The sequence below is a fragment of the Pelodiscus sinensis genome, chromosome 6 (genome assembly GCF_052426305.1).
Source record: "Pelodiscus sinensis isolate ZL-2025 chromosome 6, ASM5242630v1, whole genome shotgun sequence".
NCBI classification, from domain to species: domain Eukaryota; kingdom Metazoa; phylum Chordata; order Testudines; family Trionychidae; genus Pelodiscus; species Pelodiscus sinensis.
Genome location: NC_143057.1, coordinates 108,250,873 through 108,264,128, shown reverse-complemented (window position 1 = coordinate 108,264,128; position 13,256 = coordinate 108,250,873). Strand labels below are relative to the sequence as shown.

The 13,256-nt window shown below is 45.7% G+C and overlaps 1 protein-coding gene across 7 annotated transcripts in view; it reads left to right on the top strand.

Annotated features, from left to right (window-relative positions):
• Positions 1-2,815: 2,815 nt before the first annotated feature.
• RAI14 (retinoic acid induced 14) overlaps positions 2,816-13,256 on the top strand; it is a 132,816-nt gene continuing 122,375 nt past the window's right edge. For 4 of the 7 annotated variants that reach the window (XM_006116511.5, XM_006116509.5, XM_006116510.5 and 1 more), the window contains exon 1: positions 2,816-3,030. The gene's annotated coding sequence lies outside the window, so the exon portion shown is untranslated. Of the gene's footprint in view, positions 3,031-3,214; positions 3,589-3,836; positions 3,902-13,256 lie in introns of those variants that run through there. The other 3 variants (XM_006116505.5, XM_025181390.3, XM_006116508.5) reach the window with 3 other exon arrangements.

Sequence of the window (13,256 nt, the reverse complement as noted above, 5' to 3'; positions counted from 1 at the left end):
CTTTCATACACTTCTATTTTCATGTAAATTAAGTTCTCAGTCTCAGCATTAAATTAATAGCTTTCCATGTTTCATTTCCTTGTGTTTTTAAAAGGAAAAGGAAAGAGAGGGAACATGGTGTTGGTGGATTTATTTGATTCTATTCTCACAGCCAAAGTAAATATCATTGGGCATTGTAGGAATCACACAGTCATTTCTGTAAGTGTACTTCCTTATGACACTGGTGTGGTTTTCACAATGCCAATACATGTGGCTAGTATAACAACCACATGGGTGTTTGAGAGGGGGAGGAATTGCTCACTTCCTCCAGCATCATCCTCTTGTCTTATGCTGCTGATACTATTGAGTGTGTGGGTGTGTGTGGGGGGGAGAGTTCTAGGCTGAGAGACTAGCTGCAATTATTAGGAGGAGGTCATGGGCTTGTGAAACGGAACCAAATGTAGGGAGTTGTTAATGAGGTACATTAGAAAATGGCTGATGGATTTGTGATGGAACGTTACTGGCAGCAAGAGTGGGGGCTGTGATCTTAATAGGGGAATTTGTAAATTTGTGAACTCAGGCTTTCCCAGGCAGGTATTGGAGACCTCCATTAAAGTGCTGATTCTGTAAGAGCCCCAGGGCTGGAGCACCCATAGAAAATAATTAGTAGATGCTGAGCACCCAAAAGCAGCTAGCTTCTTCCCTCCTCCACCTCCCAACACTTGCTACCTGCCATTGGCCTTGTCGACCAACTCTTTCTCCCTCCTTCCCAGCGTCTGCACTGGATCAGCAGCATGCAGGTGTGCTAAAAGTTTCAGACTAGAACACCTGATTGAAAAGAGACCCTGGGACCTCTGGTCAACACTCCCAACTGGGCTGTTAAAAGTCTGGTTGGTGGTGCTGCAGGGCTAAGGCAGACTCCCTACCTGCCCTGGCTCTGTGCAGCTTCCAGGAAGTGGCCAGGAAGTCTGTCTTCTAGGTGGAAGAGAGGGAACTGGCCAGTGGGAGCTGGAGGAGGTAGTGCCCAGCGCTTGTGGGTGAGAATGGCATGCAGAGTGCTCTGGCCCCTACTTAGCAGCCAGACCTGCTGGCCACTTCCAGGGAGCAGTGTGGACTCAGGGCAGGCAGGGAGCCTGTCTTAGTCTTGCTGCACTGCTCACAGGGAGCCACCCAAAGTAAGTCCTAGCTCCAACCCCCTACCCCAGCTCTGGTTCCCCAGGCCCTTCATCCCCAACCCCATCCCAGAGCCCTCATCCCCAGCCCTCACCTCCCCTGCACCCCAGCCCAGAGCTCCCTCTTACCCCTTGAACTCCTCATTCTTGGCCCCACCCAGAACTAGTATCCCCAGCCCAGAGCACTCTCCCCCCACCATACTCCAACAGCCTGCTTGAAGCTGCTGTCCTTATTTTAGAGGGATAGGCCAAATATTTGAGGCTTTGTTTTATATAAATATCTATTGCCTGCCACCTTGATCCCACCTTGATCTACACTGGCCGTTTGAATTTCCGCAAAAGCACTGACTTCCTACTGTAAGAAATCAGTGCTTTTTGCAGAAATACTATGCTGCTCCCGTTTGGGCAAAAGTCCCTTTTGCGCAAAACTTTTGTGCAAAAGGGTCAATGTAGACAGCTGAGATTTGTTTTCCGCAAAAAAACCCCGATCACGAAAATGGCGATCGGGGTTTTTTTGCGGAAAAGCGCGTCTAGATTGGCCATGGACGCTTTTCCGCAAAAAGTGCTTTTGCGGAAAAGCATCCGTGCCAGTCTAGACGCTCTTTTCCGAAAATGCTTTTAACGGAAAATCATGCCAGTCTAGACGTAGCCTATCACTTAACCGCTTAACTTAGGACCTGCCACCTAGCCCACTACCTGGTCCTGCTGCAGCTGAGGCTATGGGGTCCTGCCACAGGTCTTGCCCTGGCCGTAAGGTCCACTGCCACCGTGTGGTCCCAAAGCCTGGCCCACCAGCCTCTCCACAGTCAGAGCTGTTCCAGCACAGTGTAGCTGGCCACCACCAGAGTTCACTGGCAAGAGCCGGTTAACTGTTTAACATCCCTAATCACAGGGCTCCTGCCAATGAGAGGTTTTCTGTGACGAGCCACCACAGCTAGAGATATACTGTGCGGGAAAGCCACATAGTTGTTTTTCATCAGCAAAGTGCCCCATCCTGCGGCTAGGGCTCCAGTGTAGCTCATCTTCCACCTCCAGCAGCTTGGGCCCTTTTTGTTCACCCTTTGGCTGGTCTTACCTGGAGCCATATGCCAAGCAGAGCCAGGAAGGTGGAGAGGCTTGGCTCCTCCCAGTCCCAGCCTGTCCCTCCAGGGCTAGCCCTTCCCTACCACACCCATCACCTCTCTGGGTGTCACCCTTTCCCCGTGCTGAACCCACCCACACAGGTGCTGGACAAGGTTGCTAGAGGTGCCCATGGCACAGAGGAGTTACAGGCTGGTCAATGACGCTCAGCACCTGGACTACACAAGTTGTGCAGGGCTCTGCTCACCCATCTCTCCATTGGGCGGCTTCCTTCCCATCTACCTACTGCCCCTTTGCTTCATCCACCCCCCTGCCTATCGTCCGGGTCTCTCGTGCGCAGCAGGTTGGGTGGGGATGTGCACTGCAGCCGCAGCCACCGCTGGGGGCGCTACAGAGCAGCGACCTGCCGCGGTAGCGGCTCGGAGAGGCGCTTCCCTCACCCTGCCGCCGGGCCACGTGACTCACAGAATGTTGGATTCGAACCCTAAGCCCGGCGCCGATTTGTTCTCCCTCCCCCTCCCCGCTCCACGCCTCAACGGGAGCAGGAGCGCCGCGGTCACGTGGGCTCAGAGTGATGTAATTCCCCTCCCTCCTCTTTCTCCTGCCCCTCCCCGAGCGGTCGGAACGTCGGGAGTCCGGGGTTCGCTCTGGGTGTGCGGCTCGCGCTGACCAGCAGCGGCAGCAGCAAGAAACTTTCCCAGGGCAGCTGCTGCTCTGCTCTCCCCGGCCAGCGTGTCTGGTGCTGAGCGTGCGCCGCTCCGGAGCCGCCGGCGGCAGCAGGGCAAGGAGCCTCCATGGGGTGAGCGTCCCCGTCAAGTTGGGGTCTATTTATCCAGCGCTTTCTCCCTCTTTTTTTCAGTTCAATTCCCTCCCCTTCCTTTTGTTCCTGGGAATTGAGGGAGCGGGGTGGCTGGGGGAGCGGCTATGAATAGGGGCATTGTGTGCATGGCTCAGCCCAGAGAGACAGGGGAGTGGAAGGAGAAGGCGGCGGCGAAGTGGGGAGCCGGCTGCCTGCTCCTGGGAGCCGTAGGAAAAGTGGACAGAGGGATGCGGTGCTTGTGGAGAGGAGAGAGGCAGGCTCGCTGGAAGGCGGGATGGAGGGAATGAATGGGCGAGACAGAGGCAGGGGCGTTTTGCAGGCTGGACCCTTGCGGCTTCCTCCTCGCCCCGTGCCCTGAAGTTTGGCGAGACTGGGAGGGAGGAAAGGGCCAGCGCGTGGCGGGAGGAGGCAGCGGTAGTAGACAAGGGTTTTAGAGCCTCTCTCTTGTGTTACGATTCAGTTCAGCCTGTGATTTCCAGGGCTCCGGACTCTGCCTCCACTGCTTGAGCGGAGGCCTCTCTGCGGAGCGGCGGCGGAGTAAGTTTCCTTAAGGATAGGGGAGGATTTGCAGGCGGTGCGGGTCTTTCTGCTGCGTTGGACTTTCTGCTGTCTGGCTCAGGGAGAGATTTCTCTCTTCCTTTTCTCCCCCAAGAAGCTGCTTGGTGGTGTGTTTCCTTAGCAGAAATTTGGGTCCCCCTAACCGCAGTGTGTCTGGATTTGAAGAGGATCCAGATTGCCGGGCACAGCAGCCAGTGACTCAACTGCAACTTTTTTTTTAACTCTAGTCTAGTCTCTACTTCTGCGGTGGGTCGCAACAGGGCTTTGGAGAGTTGACAGCTGCAGCTCATGTGTGAGTAATAATAGCCCATCGTTTGTAAACTTTAAGGGGTAGCAGTCAGTTTCTATAGATTTTTCTCCCGAAGGAGTTCCTCCCCTGCCAAGGTTTCTCTGCCACTTAGGCAGGGTTTGGGGAAAGATCTCATAGTGGAATTTGTTCATATATACTGGAATATTTTATCACCTCTTTTTGCTATATTGCCGAAGTTCTTTCTTTAAATGCCTAAAGTTTCTGCAAATAATTCTTAATCCTTTTCCCCCCTTTTGCCCTCATAGATGAGATTCTTACCAATTGTGCAGCAAAGGATGCTGGGACAGTTTAACATAAGTGGTTCTAGTTCTGAACAGAATCTGATATAGCTTTATTGTGAATTATAAAATAACTCACTCTACAAAGGCGTTAGTATCTCCTTCAAAGCTGCAGTTCAAATTGTCAGCATTTTCATTAAAAATATAAACCTCTCTCTTCTGGTGTTTGCAATTCTGTTGGTGGAATTTTTCTCCATCCGTAAATATTCAGGGAGTTCTGAGGACTGAGTTTAAAATAATATTTGAGAAAAGTGAGCAAAAGAGTTGTTGGTGTGTCACACACATGCCTGTTCCTGTTTTTTACTCCATAAGATGGGAGGTACCTTGTCTTGAAAGGGACTTTGTCAGTTAAATTTGACCGGAACAGGCATGGTTTCCTATTTTACTTTCCAATGGAATTTTTTTGAAAGACAAATTTCCCTGCATTGTTAGCAATACAAATATTGTAGAGCATTCTGCTTTTGTGTTAAAGCTGAAAGTAAAGTTGATTGATCTGTTTTCATTGTTTAGGCTCTGAAAGATGAAGAGGCAAATACAGTGATAGTGCTAATAAGTACAACATAAGCTAGATTCTTACAATTCAAAGTTATGCTTAGTACCATAAGGACACTTGCTTTTTTTAAACCTGAGGATGTTCTTTTAATCTAAGATACTGTTATGAATTAAATGTATCTTAATAGTTCATAACAAAGTAGCCGCTTCTGAGGCTAAAAGGCTTGGGTTTATTTGAAAACACAGGTCAGGATTTCCCACGGGTGACCATTAAAAATGAATCTGATTAGTAACCCAGCCACACTGGAGTTTATATTTATAGTTTTTAACAAAAACCTATATGAACAGGATTTTCCTTCCTCTCCCTTTTTTGGATTAACCAAATCACTTTAATTTCCCACAGAAAAATGTACTCTTAAATATTCCTCCATTTAAGACCATGGTACTGTAATAGACTATAGGTAAGGTTATTGACTAGAAAGGCATACAAAACACTCACTATACTGACAGATGTTAAACATTTATTGCCCAGTCAACAGATATGCATTTTGAGACGTCTTATTTAGTGCCATCTCCCTGGTGGTTTCAGAATAGTGTTAAAAAACTTAAAACACAATCTATGTACATTACTAGAACAGACACTCTGAAGCTCTGGAGTGATTAGGTGGAATTGATAAATCTTGTAAGTATCTCTAATCTGTTCTAGCTTTTGGAATACTTTATTAAAGAGAGGAAAATGAACTTTTTTGTATTTGCTACTACAACAGTTATATAAACATTGGTGTGAAAGAGCATTTGAGAAGAACAACACAAGACTTGTTTAGAACCTGACATTTTGACAGAGAAACAAAGTGCCTTGCCAACATTAATTAACCTGTTGGTATTGATTCATGCACAGTAAGAGTTATATCCTTCAAACTCCAAAATATGAGGGTAATATATATGTACCATTCTCTTCCCTAATCCAGGGATGCAACTATCAACATAACCAAGAAGCTGGTTTTCCCCCCAAAACAACTGATTACGTAAAATGGGTAGGAGCAGAGTGAACAGAGCTGACTGATGGAAGTTTTCATGAAAGGGTTTAATAATGCATCTTTTTTTCAGTTTTAACATAGCACCATTTTTTTGGGATATTGGTTTAAAGGAGAACAGCTCCAGGAGGAGTATGGAAGCTAAGTTGCTGTGCAGTTCTAGGCTTTTTGTGAAGGTTAATGACACAGTATTTACTCCAGCTGCAGTAATATTCACATAAAACAATTCTGGTAGCTGAGTATGTTCTGTTTTTTGTTGCATGGTGATGATACTTAAAATAACAATAAACAACAATGCATAGAACTAATACATCTAATTCTTTAGTGTTCTGTCTTGGGCAGAAACTAAAATAGCCACAAGAAAATGCTTTTGGGATTTATATTAACAATCTAGGCTGGTTTGTGGTGGCTTCCCTAGGTCATTACATAACTAGGGATGCAAGCGACTAATCAACTAGTTGACTATCCGATGAGCAAAAGCTTATTGGATAGTTGACAAACTAGTTGACTAGTTGCTCCCCCCTTTGCTGCCTCTATCACAAAGAGGTAACAAGGGAGGGGAGGAGAGGCTGCTGGAGGGAGCTGGCTTAAAAGGCATTTCCTCCAGCTGCATGGGAGGGGACAGAGGTACAGATGGTCAACTTTGAAATGTAGAGGAGTCCCCCACTGGGGCTCTTGTGCATTTCAAAGCAGAAGCGCCTGTGTGGAGCCCTGAGTCAGTGGGACTCCCTGCTGGCCCTGGGTGCCACACCAAGTTAAATTTTGAAATGTGCAAGAGCCCCTCTGGGGCCCTTGCACATTTCAAAGTGGAATGAGGACGTTCTTATCGACTAATTGAATAGTCGATGGAAATCCCATCGACTATTCAATTAATTAATCGAAATTTAACATCCCTAGACTTTATCAGAAGATATGATTGAAATAACTATATTCTGGCAGTAAACTTGCTACTATCTATTAATGCTTAAAACTTTTAAAATGTGTTCTGTTATACATTGCAGAAATCATACTTTAATGATGGCATCTTAAGTAATAAGCTGAAACAGGAACTACAATTATCAAACTGTGATAAAGTTGGATTGGGGTGAGTGAGAGGGCTAAATTAATCATTGGCGCTTACAACTGGGAGCTGATATAAATAGTGTTATAGAGGGTGTCAGGGATGGAAACTAACCTTGCTGCCAGTAGGTCTGTTTTAAATGGGAGAGTTAGGACTGTTTGTTGAGATGCAGAAGAGAATGTGAAATGACAGCTTGGCCTGAAAAATGAGTGGTGCTGGCACATAAGGGCATGTGGCTAAGATAGCTGGAGGATCAACAGCTTTTCTCAGGTAAGCTGTCTGTCCATCTTAGGTACTTGTTTTGCCCCCATTACATTAGTATCTGAGCCTTTCACACTTTAATGTATTTAGCATTTATGCTTATTATACCCCTGTGTGGTAGAAAAACACTGTTCTCCCTATTTTGAGAGTAGGGAGTTGGGGCACAGACAGGTTGATGTGCTCAGGATCATACCAGAAGTCAGAAGTGGAGGAGGTCAGTGTGTCTCAACCTTCTTTTATAAAGTACCCCTCTTTATATTAAAAAAAAAAAAGTACACCCAGTGCCACTAGCCCCCATGCTCTCACCCAATTCCCCTGCCCTCCCCCAGAGTCAGGCACCGAACGTATAGTAACCCTACCTTTGAAGTGCCTGCTCATGTTGCCTGGCCCTGCCTTGGTGGCTTGTCTGCAGGGAACAAGTGGCCCACCAGCACCAGGATTGCCATGTCAGGCTGTGCGCTCCCATCCCAGCCTGGCACCAGTAACTGCTCCCCCGTCCCCTCTGGCTGCGCCACTGATGTGGGGGGTGGGTCCTTTGGAGCAAAGCTAATTGTGTCACTTCACTGCCTTTTAGCAAAATGCAGGACAATGTAGCACTTTAAAGACTAACAAGATGGTTTATTAGATGATGAGCTTTCGTGGGCCAGACCCACTTCCTCAGATCAAATAGTGGAAGAAAGTAGTCACAACCATATATACCAAAGGATACAATTAAAAAAATGAACAAATATGAAAAGGACAAATCACATTGCAGAACAGGAGGAGGATGCGGGGGGGGGGGGGGGAAGGAAGGAAGGTAAGTGTCTGTGAATTGATGATATTAGAGGTAGGGAGAGTGGGATGTTTGTGAGTTAATGGTATTAGAGGTGATAATTGGGGAAACTGTCTTGGTAATGGGTGAGAGAGTTCAAATGTTTAAGTCCTTGTTGGCAAGTGTCGAATTTAAACATGAATGACAGTTCAGAGGATTCCCTTTCAAGTGCAGATGTAAAAGGTCTTTGTAGCAGAATGCAGGTGGTCAAGTCATTGAGAGAGTGTCCTTTCTGGTTAAAATGGCAAGAAACTGTTTTCTCTTTGTGATCTTGTCTGATATCTGTTTTGTGGGCATTAATCCTTTGGCGAAGTGTCTGAGATGTTTGTCCAATGTACATAGCAGACGGACACTTTCGGCACATGATAGCATAGATTATATTTCTGGATGCGCAGGAATATGTGTTCTTGATCTTATAACTCACTTGGTTAGGTCCAATAATGGTATCAGCAGAATGAATATGTGGACAAAGCTGGCAACGGGGTTTGTTGCAAGGGAAGGTACCAGGGTTGGTATTAGTGTGGTATGTCCTGTGGTGGTTGGTAAGAATCATCTTGAGGTTAGGTGGTTGTCTATAGGAGACTATGGGTCTGTCTCCCAGAGCCTCTTTGAATATGGTATCCTGTTCCAATATAGGCTGTAGTTTATTGATAATGTGTTGGACAGGTTTAAGTTGGGGGTTGTAGGTGATGACAAGTGGTGTTCTATTGTTGGTTTTCTTGGGTCTGTCTTGAAGTAGATGGTTTCTAGGTATTCGTCAGGCTCTTTCAATTTGCTTTTTTATTTCTCTGGGTGGGTAGTTGAGATTTATAAATGCTTGGTAGAGATCCTGAAGCTTCTGGTCTCTGTCAGTGGGATTAGAGCAGATGCGGTTGTATCGAAGGGCTTGGCTATAGACGATGGATCGCGTGGTGTGTTCTGGATGGGAGCTGGATGCATGTAGGTAACTGTATGAGTCGGTGGGTTTTCTGTAGAGAGTGGTGTCTAATTTTCCATTGTTGATTTGTACGGTGGTGTCCAGGAAGTGGATCTCTCATGTAGAATGGTCCAGGCTGAGGTTGATGGTGGGGTGTAGGTTGTTGAAATCTCTGTGGAATATCTCCAGTGTTTCTTGGCCATGCGTCCAGATCATAAAGATGTCATCGATGTACCATAGGTAGAGGAGGGGTGAAAGGGGACGGGAGTTGAGGAAACGTTGTTCTAGGTCAGCCATAAAGATGTTAGCATACTGTGGGGCCATGCGTGTACCCATGGCTGTGCCGCTGATCTGGAGGTATAAGTTGTTCTCAAACTGGAAATAATTGTGGGTGAGAACAAAGTTACATAGGTCTGCTATCAGGTTGGCAGTAGTGTCCTCTGGGATAGTGTTTCTAATTGCTTGTAATCCGTCTTCATGTGGGATGTTGGTATATAGAGCTTCTACATCCATGGTGGCAAGGATGGTATTATTGGGGAGGTTATCGATGTTTTGTAGTTTCCTTAGGAAGTCAGTAGTGTCTCGGAGATAGCTGGGGGTATTGGTTACGAAGGGTTTGAGAAGAGTGTCTACATAGCTGGATAGACCAGTAGTGAGCGTGCCAATACCAGAGATGATGGGACGTCCGGGGTGCCCAGGTTTATGGATCTTGGGAAGTAGATAGAACAATCCTGGTCGGGGGTCAGAAGGTGAATCTGTGAGGATTTGTTCCCGAGTAGCTGTGGGGAGGCTTTTAAGGAGACAGTGTAGTTTCTTTTGGTAGTCCAAGGTGGGATCAGAGGGGGGAGAGGTTTGCCTTTTAGCTGCTCTCCACAGCACCACAGGAAAGGGGCAATGGGGATGCGTTGTACTGAGCGGCTGGTGGGGGTAATGCGCATCTTCAGGTTCAGCTGCCCTCCCCCCTGGAGCACCCCAGGGATGCTGCCAGAGAGGAAACAAACTAGGAGAGATGGTGGAAGGGTTTTTTTTTTTCCCCTCCCCGCCCAAACTTGGAACTGCTCTGGGTCTCACTGGAGCCGCTGCTGCAGCTATACACTTATCCTGCCAGGCACTGGGGTGTGTGCACAGAGCAGCTGTTAATATCTGGGTGTGCGGCTCCGAACATTCAATTTGACAGGCACGTGCCACTGGCCCCTGATTCCTTTGCAGGGCAAAATTCCAGACATTTTTTGCCAAATTTCACTTGTGTTGAGATCCCCTCTCTCCTCCTTCCCTCCCCCCCCCCCCCGACTTCTCTTGCATACCCCTAAGGGTATGCGTACCACTGGTTGAGAAACACTGGAGTAGGCAATTGAAGCTGGGTCTCCTGAGTCCCAAAGTTGTCTTAACCATTATACCATCCTTCTTTAGCATTTATATATACTGTATTTACAGTGAGGTCAGTCTGGTACATTGACATTGCATCCTGTCCCTAAGGAAAGAGTTTTCAATAATACAGATACTCTCGAGGAGCAGCATCTGGATATGGATTCATGAATTAAATTGCACTCACATCACTCAACCTTTTAGGGTGTCGCACAAGTTTGTAGTGTTCAGAGTGGAGAGCCAGCCATGGTGGGACAGGAACTACTGCTGTGTGGGGTGGGCTCACTCTCTAGTGCCTCCTTTCCTGCTTCCCCAAAACCTTCCCTCCTAATTCAGCCAGGATTAGCACTGTGGTGCCAGGCTGGAGAATGTTGCTACGGTAGGTTGGTGCCTCCTTGGCAGTTGAGTATAGTTCACTCTGCCCCTGGTGCTCTCAGTACTTAATTGTAGAGACAATGATGTTGATTCCTTAACAGAATCTTTTCCTCTTAAGTGTTCCATACAGAAAGGCACGCATGCTAATTAAATAAAAATAAAGATCGCTTCCCTTCTCAGTCACATTTTATTTCCTTGAGGTGGCTGGCATCCTGCTAATTCATAGCTAATTGCTTTTCAGGGTAGGTTGTTGGTACACACAAGCACACAATTATAAATATGCAGGCTCTTTTCAGATATACTACTTTTTAAAAACTTTTCTTTGTGTGAATATTTCTTCAGAGGAGTCCTCTCTTTCAAGGAGACATCTTTTGCTAGTTATAGGGTGAGGTTTGACAGGTATTATCTTTATTTAATGTGCATAGCATCCCTTCCTAACACTTCCCATGTCAGTGTCTGGTTTTTTTTTAGGTTACTTTATAGCATTCATTCATAAAACAACATTATATAGGCTGGGATTTCAGATGAATTCTTTATATTTTTTCATGCTTGCTTACTCTTTTTAAGGAGCATTTATTTACCCGATAGGAAGTAGCACAAAGGAAATAAGTAGCAGGTACTAGCTGTTGAATCATAGAATCACAGAATACTTGGATTGGAAGGGACCTCGAGAGGTCATCGAGTCCAGTCCCCTGCCATCATGGCAGGACCAAGTACTGTCTAGACCATCCTTGATAGACATTTGTCTAACCTATTCTTAAATATCTCCACAGATGGAGATTCCACAACCTCCCTGGCAATTTATTCCAGTGTTTGACTACCCTGACAGTTAGGAACATTTCCTAATGTCCAACCTAAACCTCCCTTGCTGCAGTTTAAGCCCATTGCTTCTTGTTCTGTCCCCAGAGGCCAGGATGAACAAGTTTTCTCCCTCCTCCTTATGACACCCTTTTAGATATCTGAAAACTGCTATCATGTCCCCCCTCAATCTTCTCTTTTCTAAACTAAACAAACCCAGTTCCTTCAGCTTTCCCTCATAGGTCATGTTCTCTAGACCTTTAATCATTCTCGTTGTTCTTCTCTGGACCCTTTCCAATTTCTCTACATCTTTCTTGAAATGCGGTGCCCAGAACTGGACACAATACTTCAACTGAGGCCTAACCAGTGAAGAGTAGAGCAGAAGAATGACTTCTCGTGTCTTGCTCACAACACACCTGTTAATACATCCCAGAATCATGTTTGCTTTCTTTGCAACAGCATCACACTGCTGATTCATATTCAACTTGTGGTCCACTATAACCCCGAGGTCCCTTTCTGCCATACTCCTTCCCAGACAGTCACTTCCCATTCTGTATGTATGAAACTGAGTGTTCTTTCCTAAGTGGAGCACTTTGCATTTGTCTTTATTAAACTTCATCCTGTTTACCTCAGACCATTTCTCCAATTTGTCCAGATCCTTTTGAATTATGACCCTATTCTCCAGATCAGTCGCAACCCCTCCCAGCTTGATATCATCTGCAAACTTAATAAGCGTACTTTCTATACCAATATCTAAATTGTTGATGAAGATATTGGAGAGACAGTCCCAAAACAGACCCCTGCGGAACCCCACTTGTTATGCCTTTTCAGCAGGATTGTGAACCCTTAATAACTACTCTCTGAGTACGGTTATCCAGCCAGTTATGCACCCACCTTATAGTAGCCCATCTAAGTTGTATTTACCTAGTTTATTGATAAGAGTATCATGCGAGACCGTATCAAACGCCTTACAATAGTTTGGTATACCACATCCACCACTTCTCCCTTATCCACAAGACTCATTATCCTATTAAACAAAGCTACCAGATTGGTTTGACATGATTTGTTCTTTATAAATCCATGCCGGTTGTTCCCTATCACCTTGCCACTTTCCAAGTGTTTACAGATGATTTCCTTAATTACTTGCTCCATTATCTTCCCTGGCACAGAAGTTAAACTAACTGGTCTGTAGTTTCCTGGGTTGTACTTATTTCCCTTTTTATAGATGGGCACTATATTTGCCCTTTTCCTGTCCTCTGGAATCTCTCCGGTCTCCCATGATTTTCTAAAGATGATAGCTAGAGGCTCAGATACCTCCTCTATCAGCTCCTTGAGTATTCTAGGATGCATTTCATCAGGCCCTGGTGACTTGCAGGCATCTAACTTTTCTAGCTGATTTTTAACTTGTTCTTTTTTTATTTTACCTTCTAAAACTAGCATTCATTATGTTAGGCATTCCTACAGACTTCTCGGTGAAGACCGAAACAAAGAAGTCATTGAGCATCTCTGCCATTTCCAAGTTTCCTGTTACTGTTTCTCCCTCCTCACTGACCAGTGAGCCTACCTTTGTCTTGGTTTTCCTCTTGCTTCTAATGTATTTATAAAAAGTCTTCTTGTTTCCCTTTATTCCCGTAGCTACTTTGAGCTCATTCTGTGCCTTTGCCTTTCTAATCTTGTCTCTGCATTCCTGTGCTGTTTGCCTGTATTCATCCTTTGTAATTTGTCCTACTTTCCATTTTTTTTATATGACTCCTTTTTATTTTTAGATCATGCAAGATCTCATGGTTAAGCCAAGGCAGTCTTTTGCCATATTTTCTCTTTCCGACACATCGGAATAGCTTGCTTTTGGGGCCTTAACAATGTCCCTTTGAAAAACTGCCAACTCTCCTCAGTCGTTTTTCCCCTCAGTCTCGATTCCCATTGGACCTTACCTATCAGCTCTCTCAG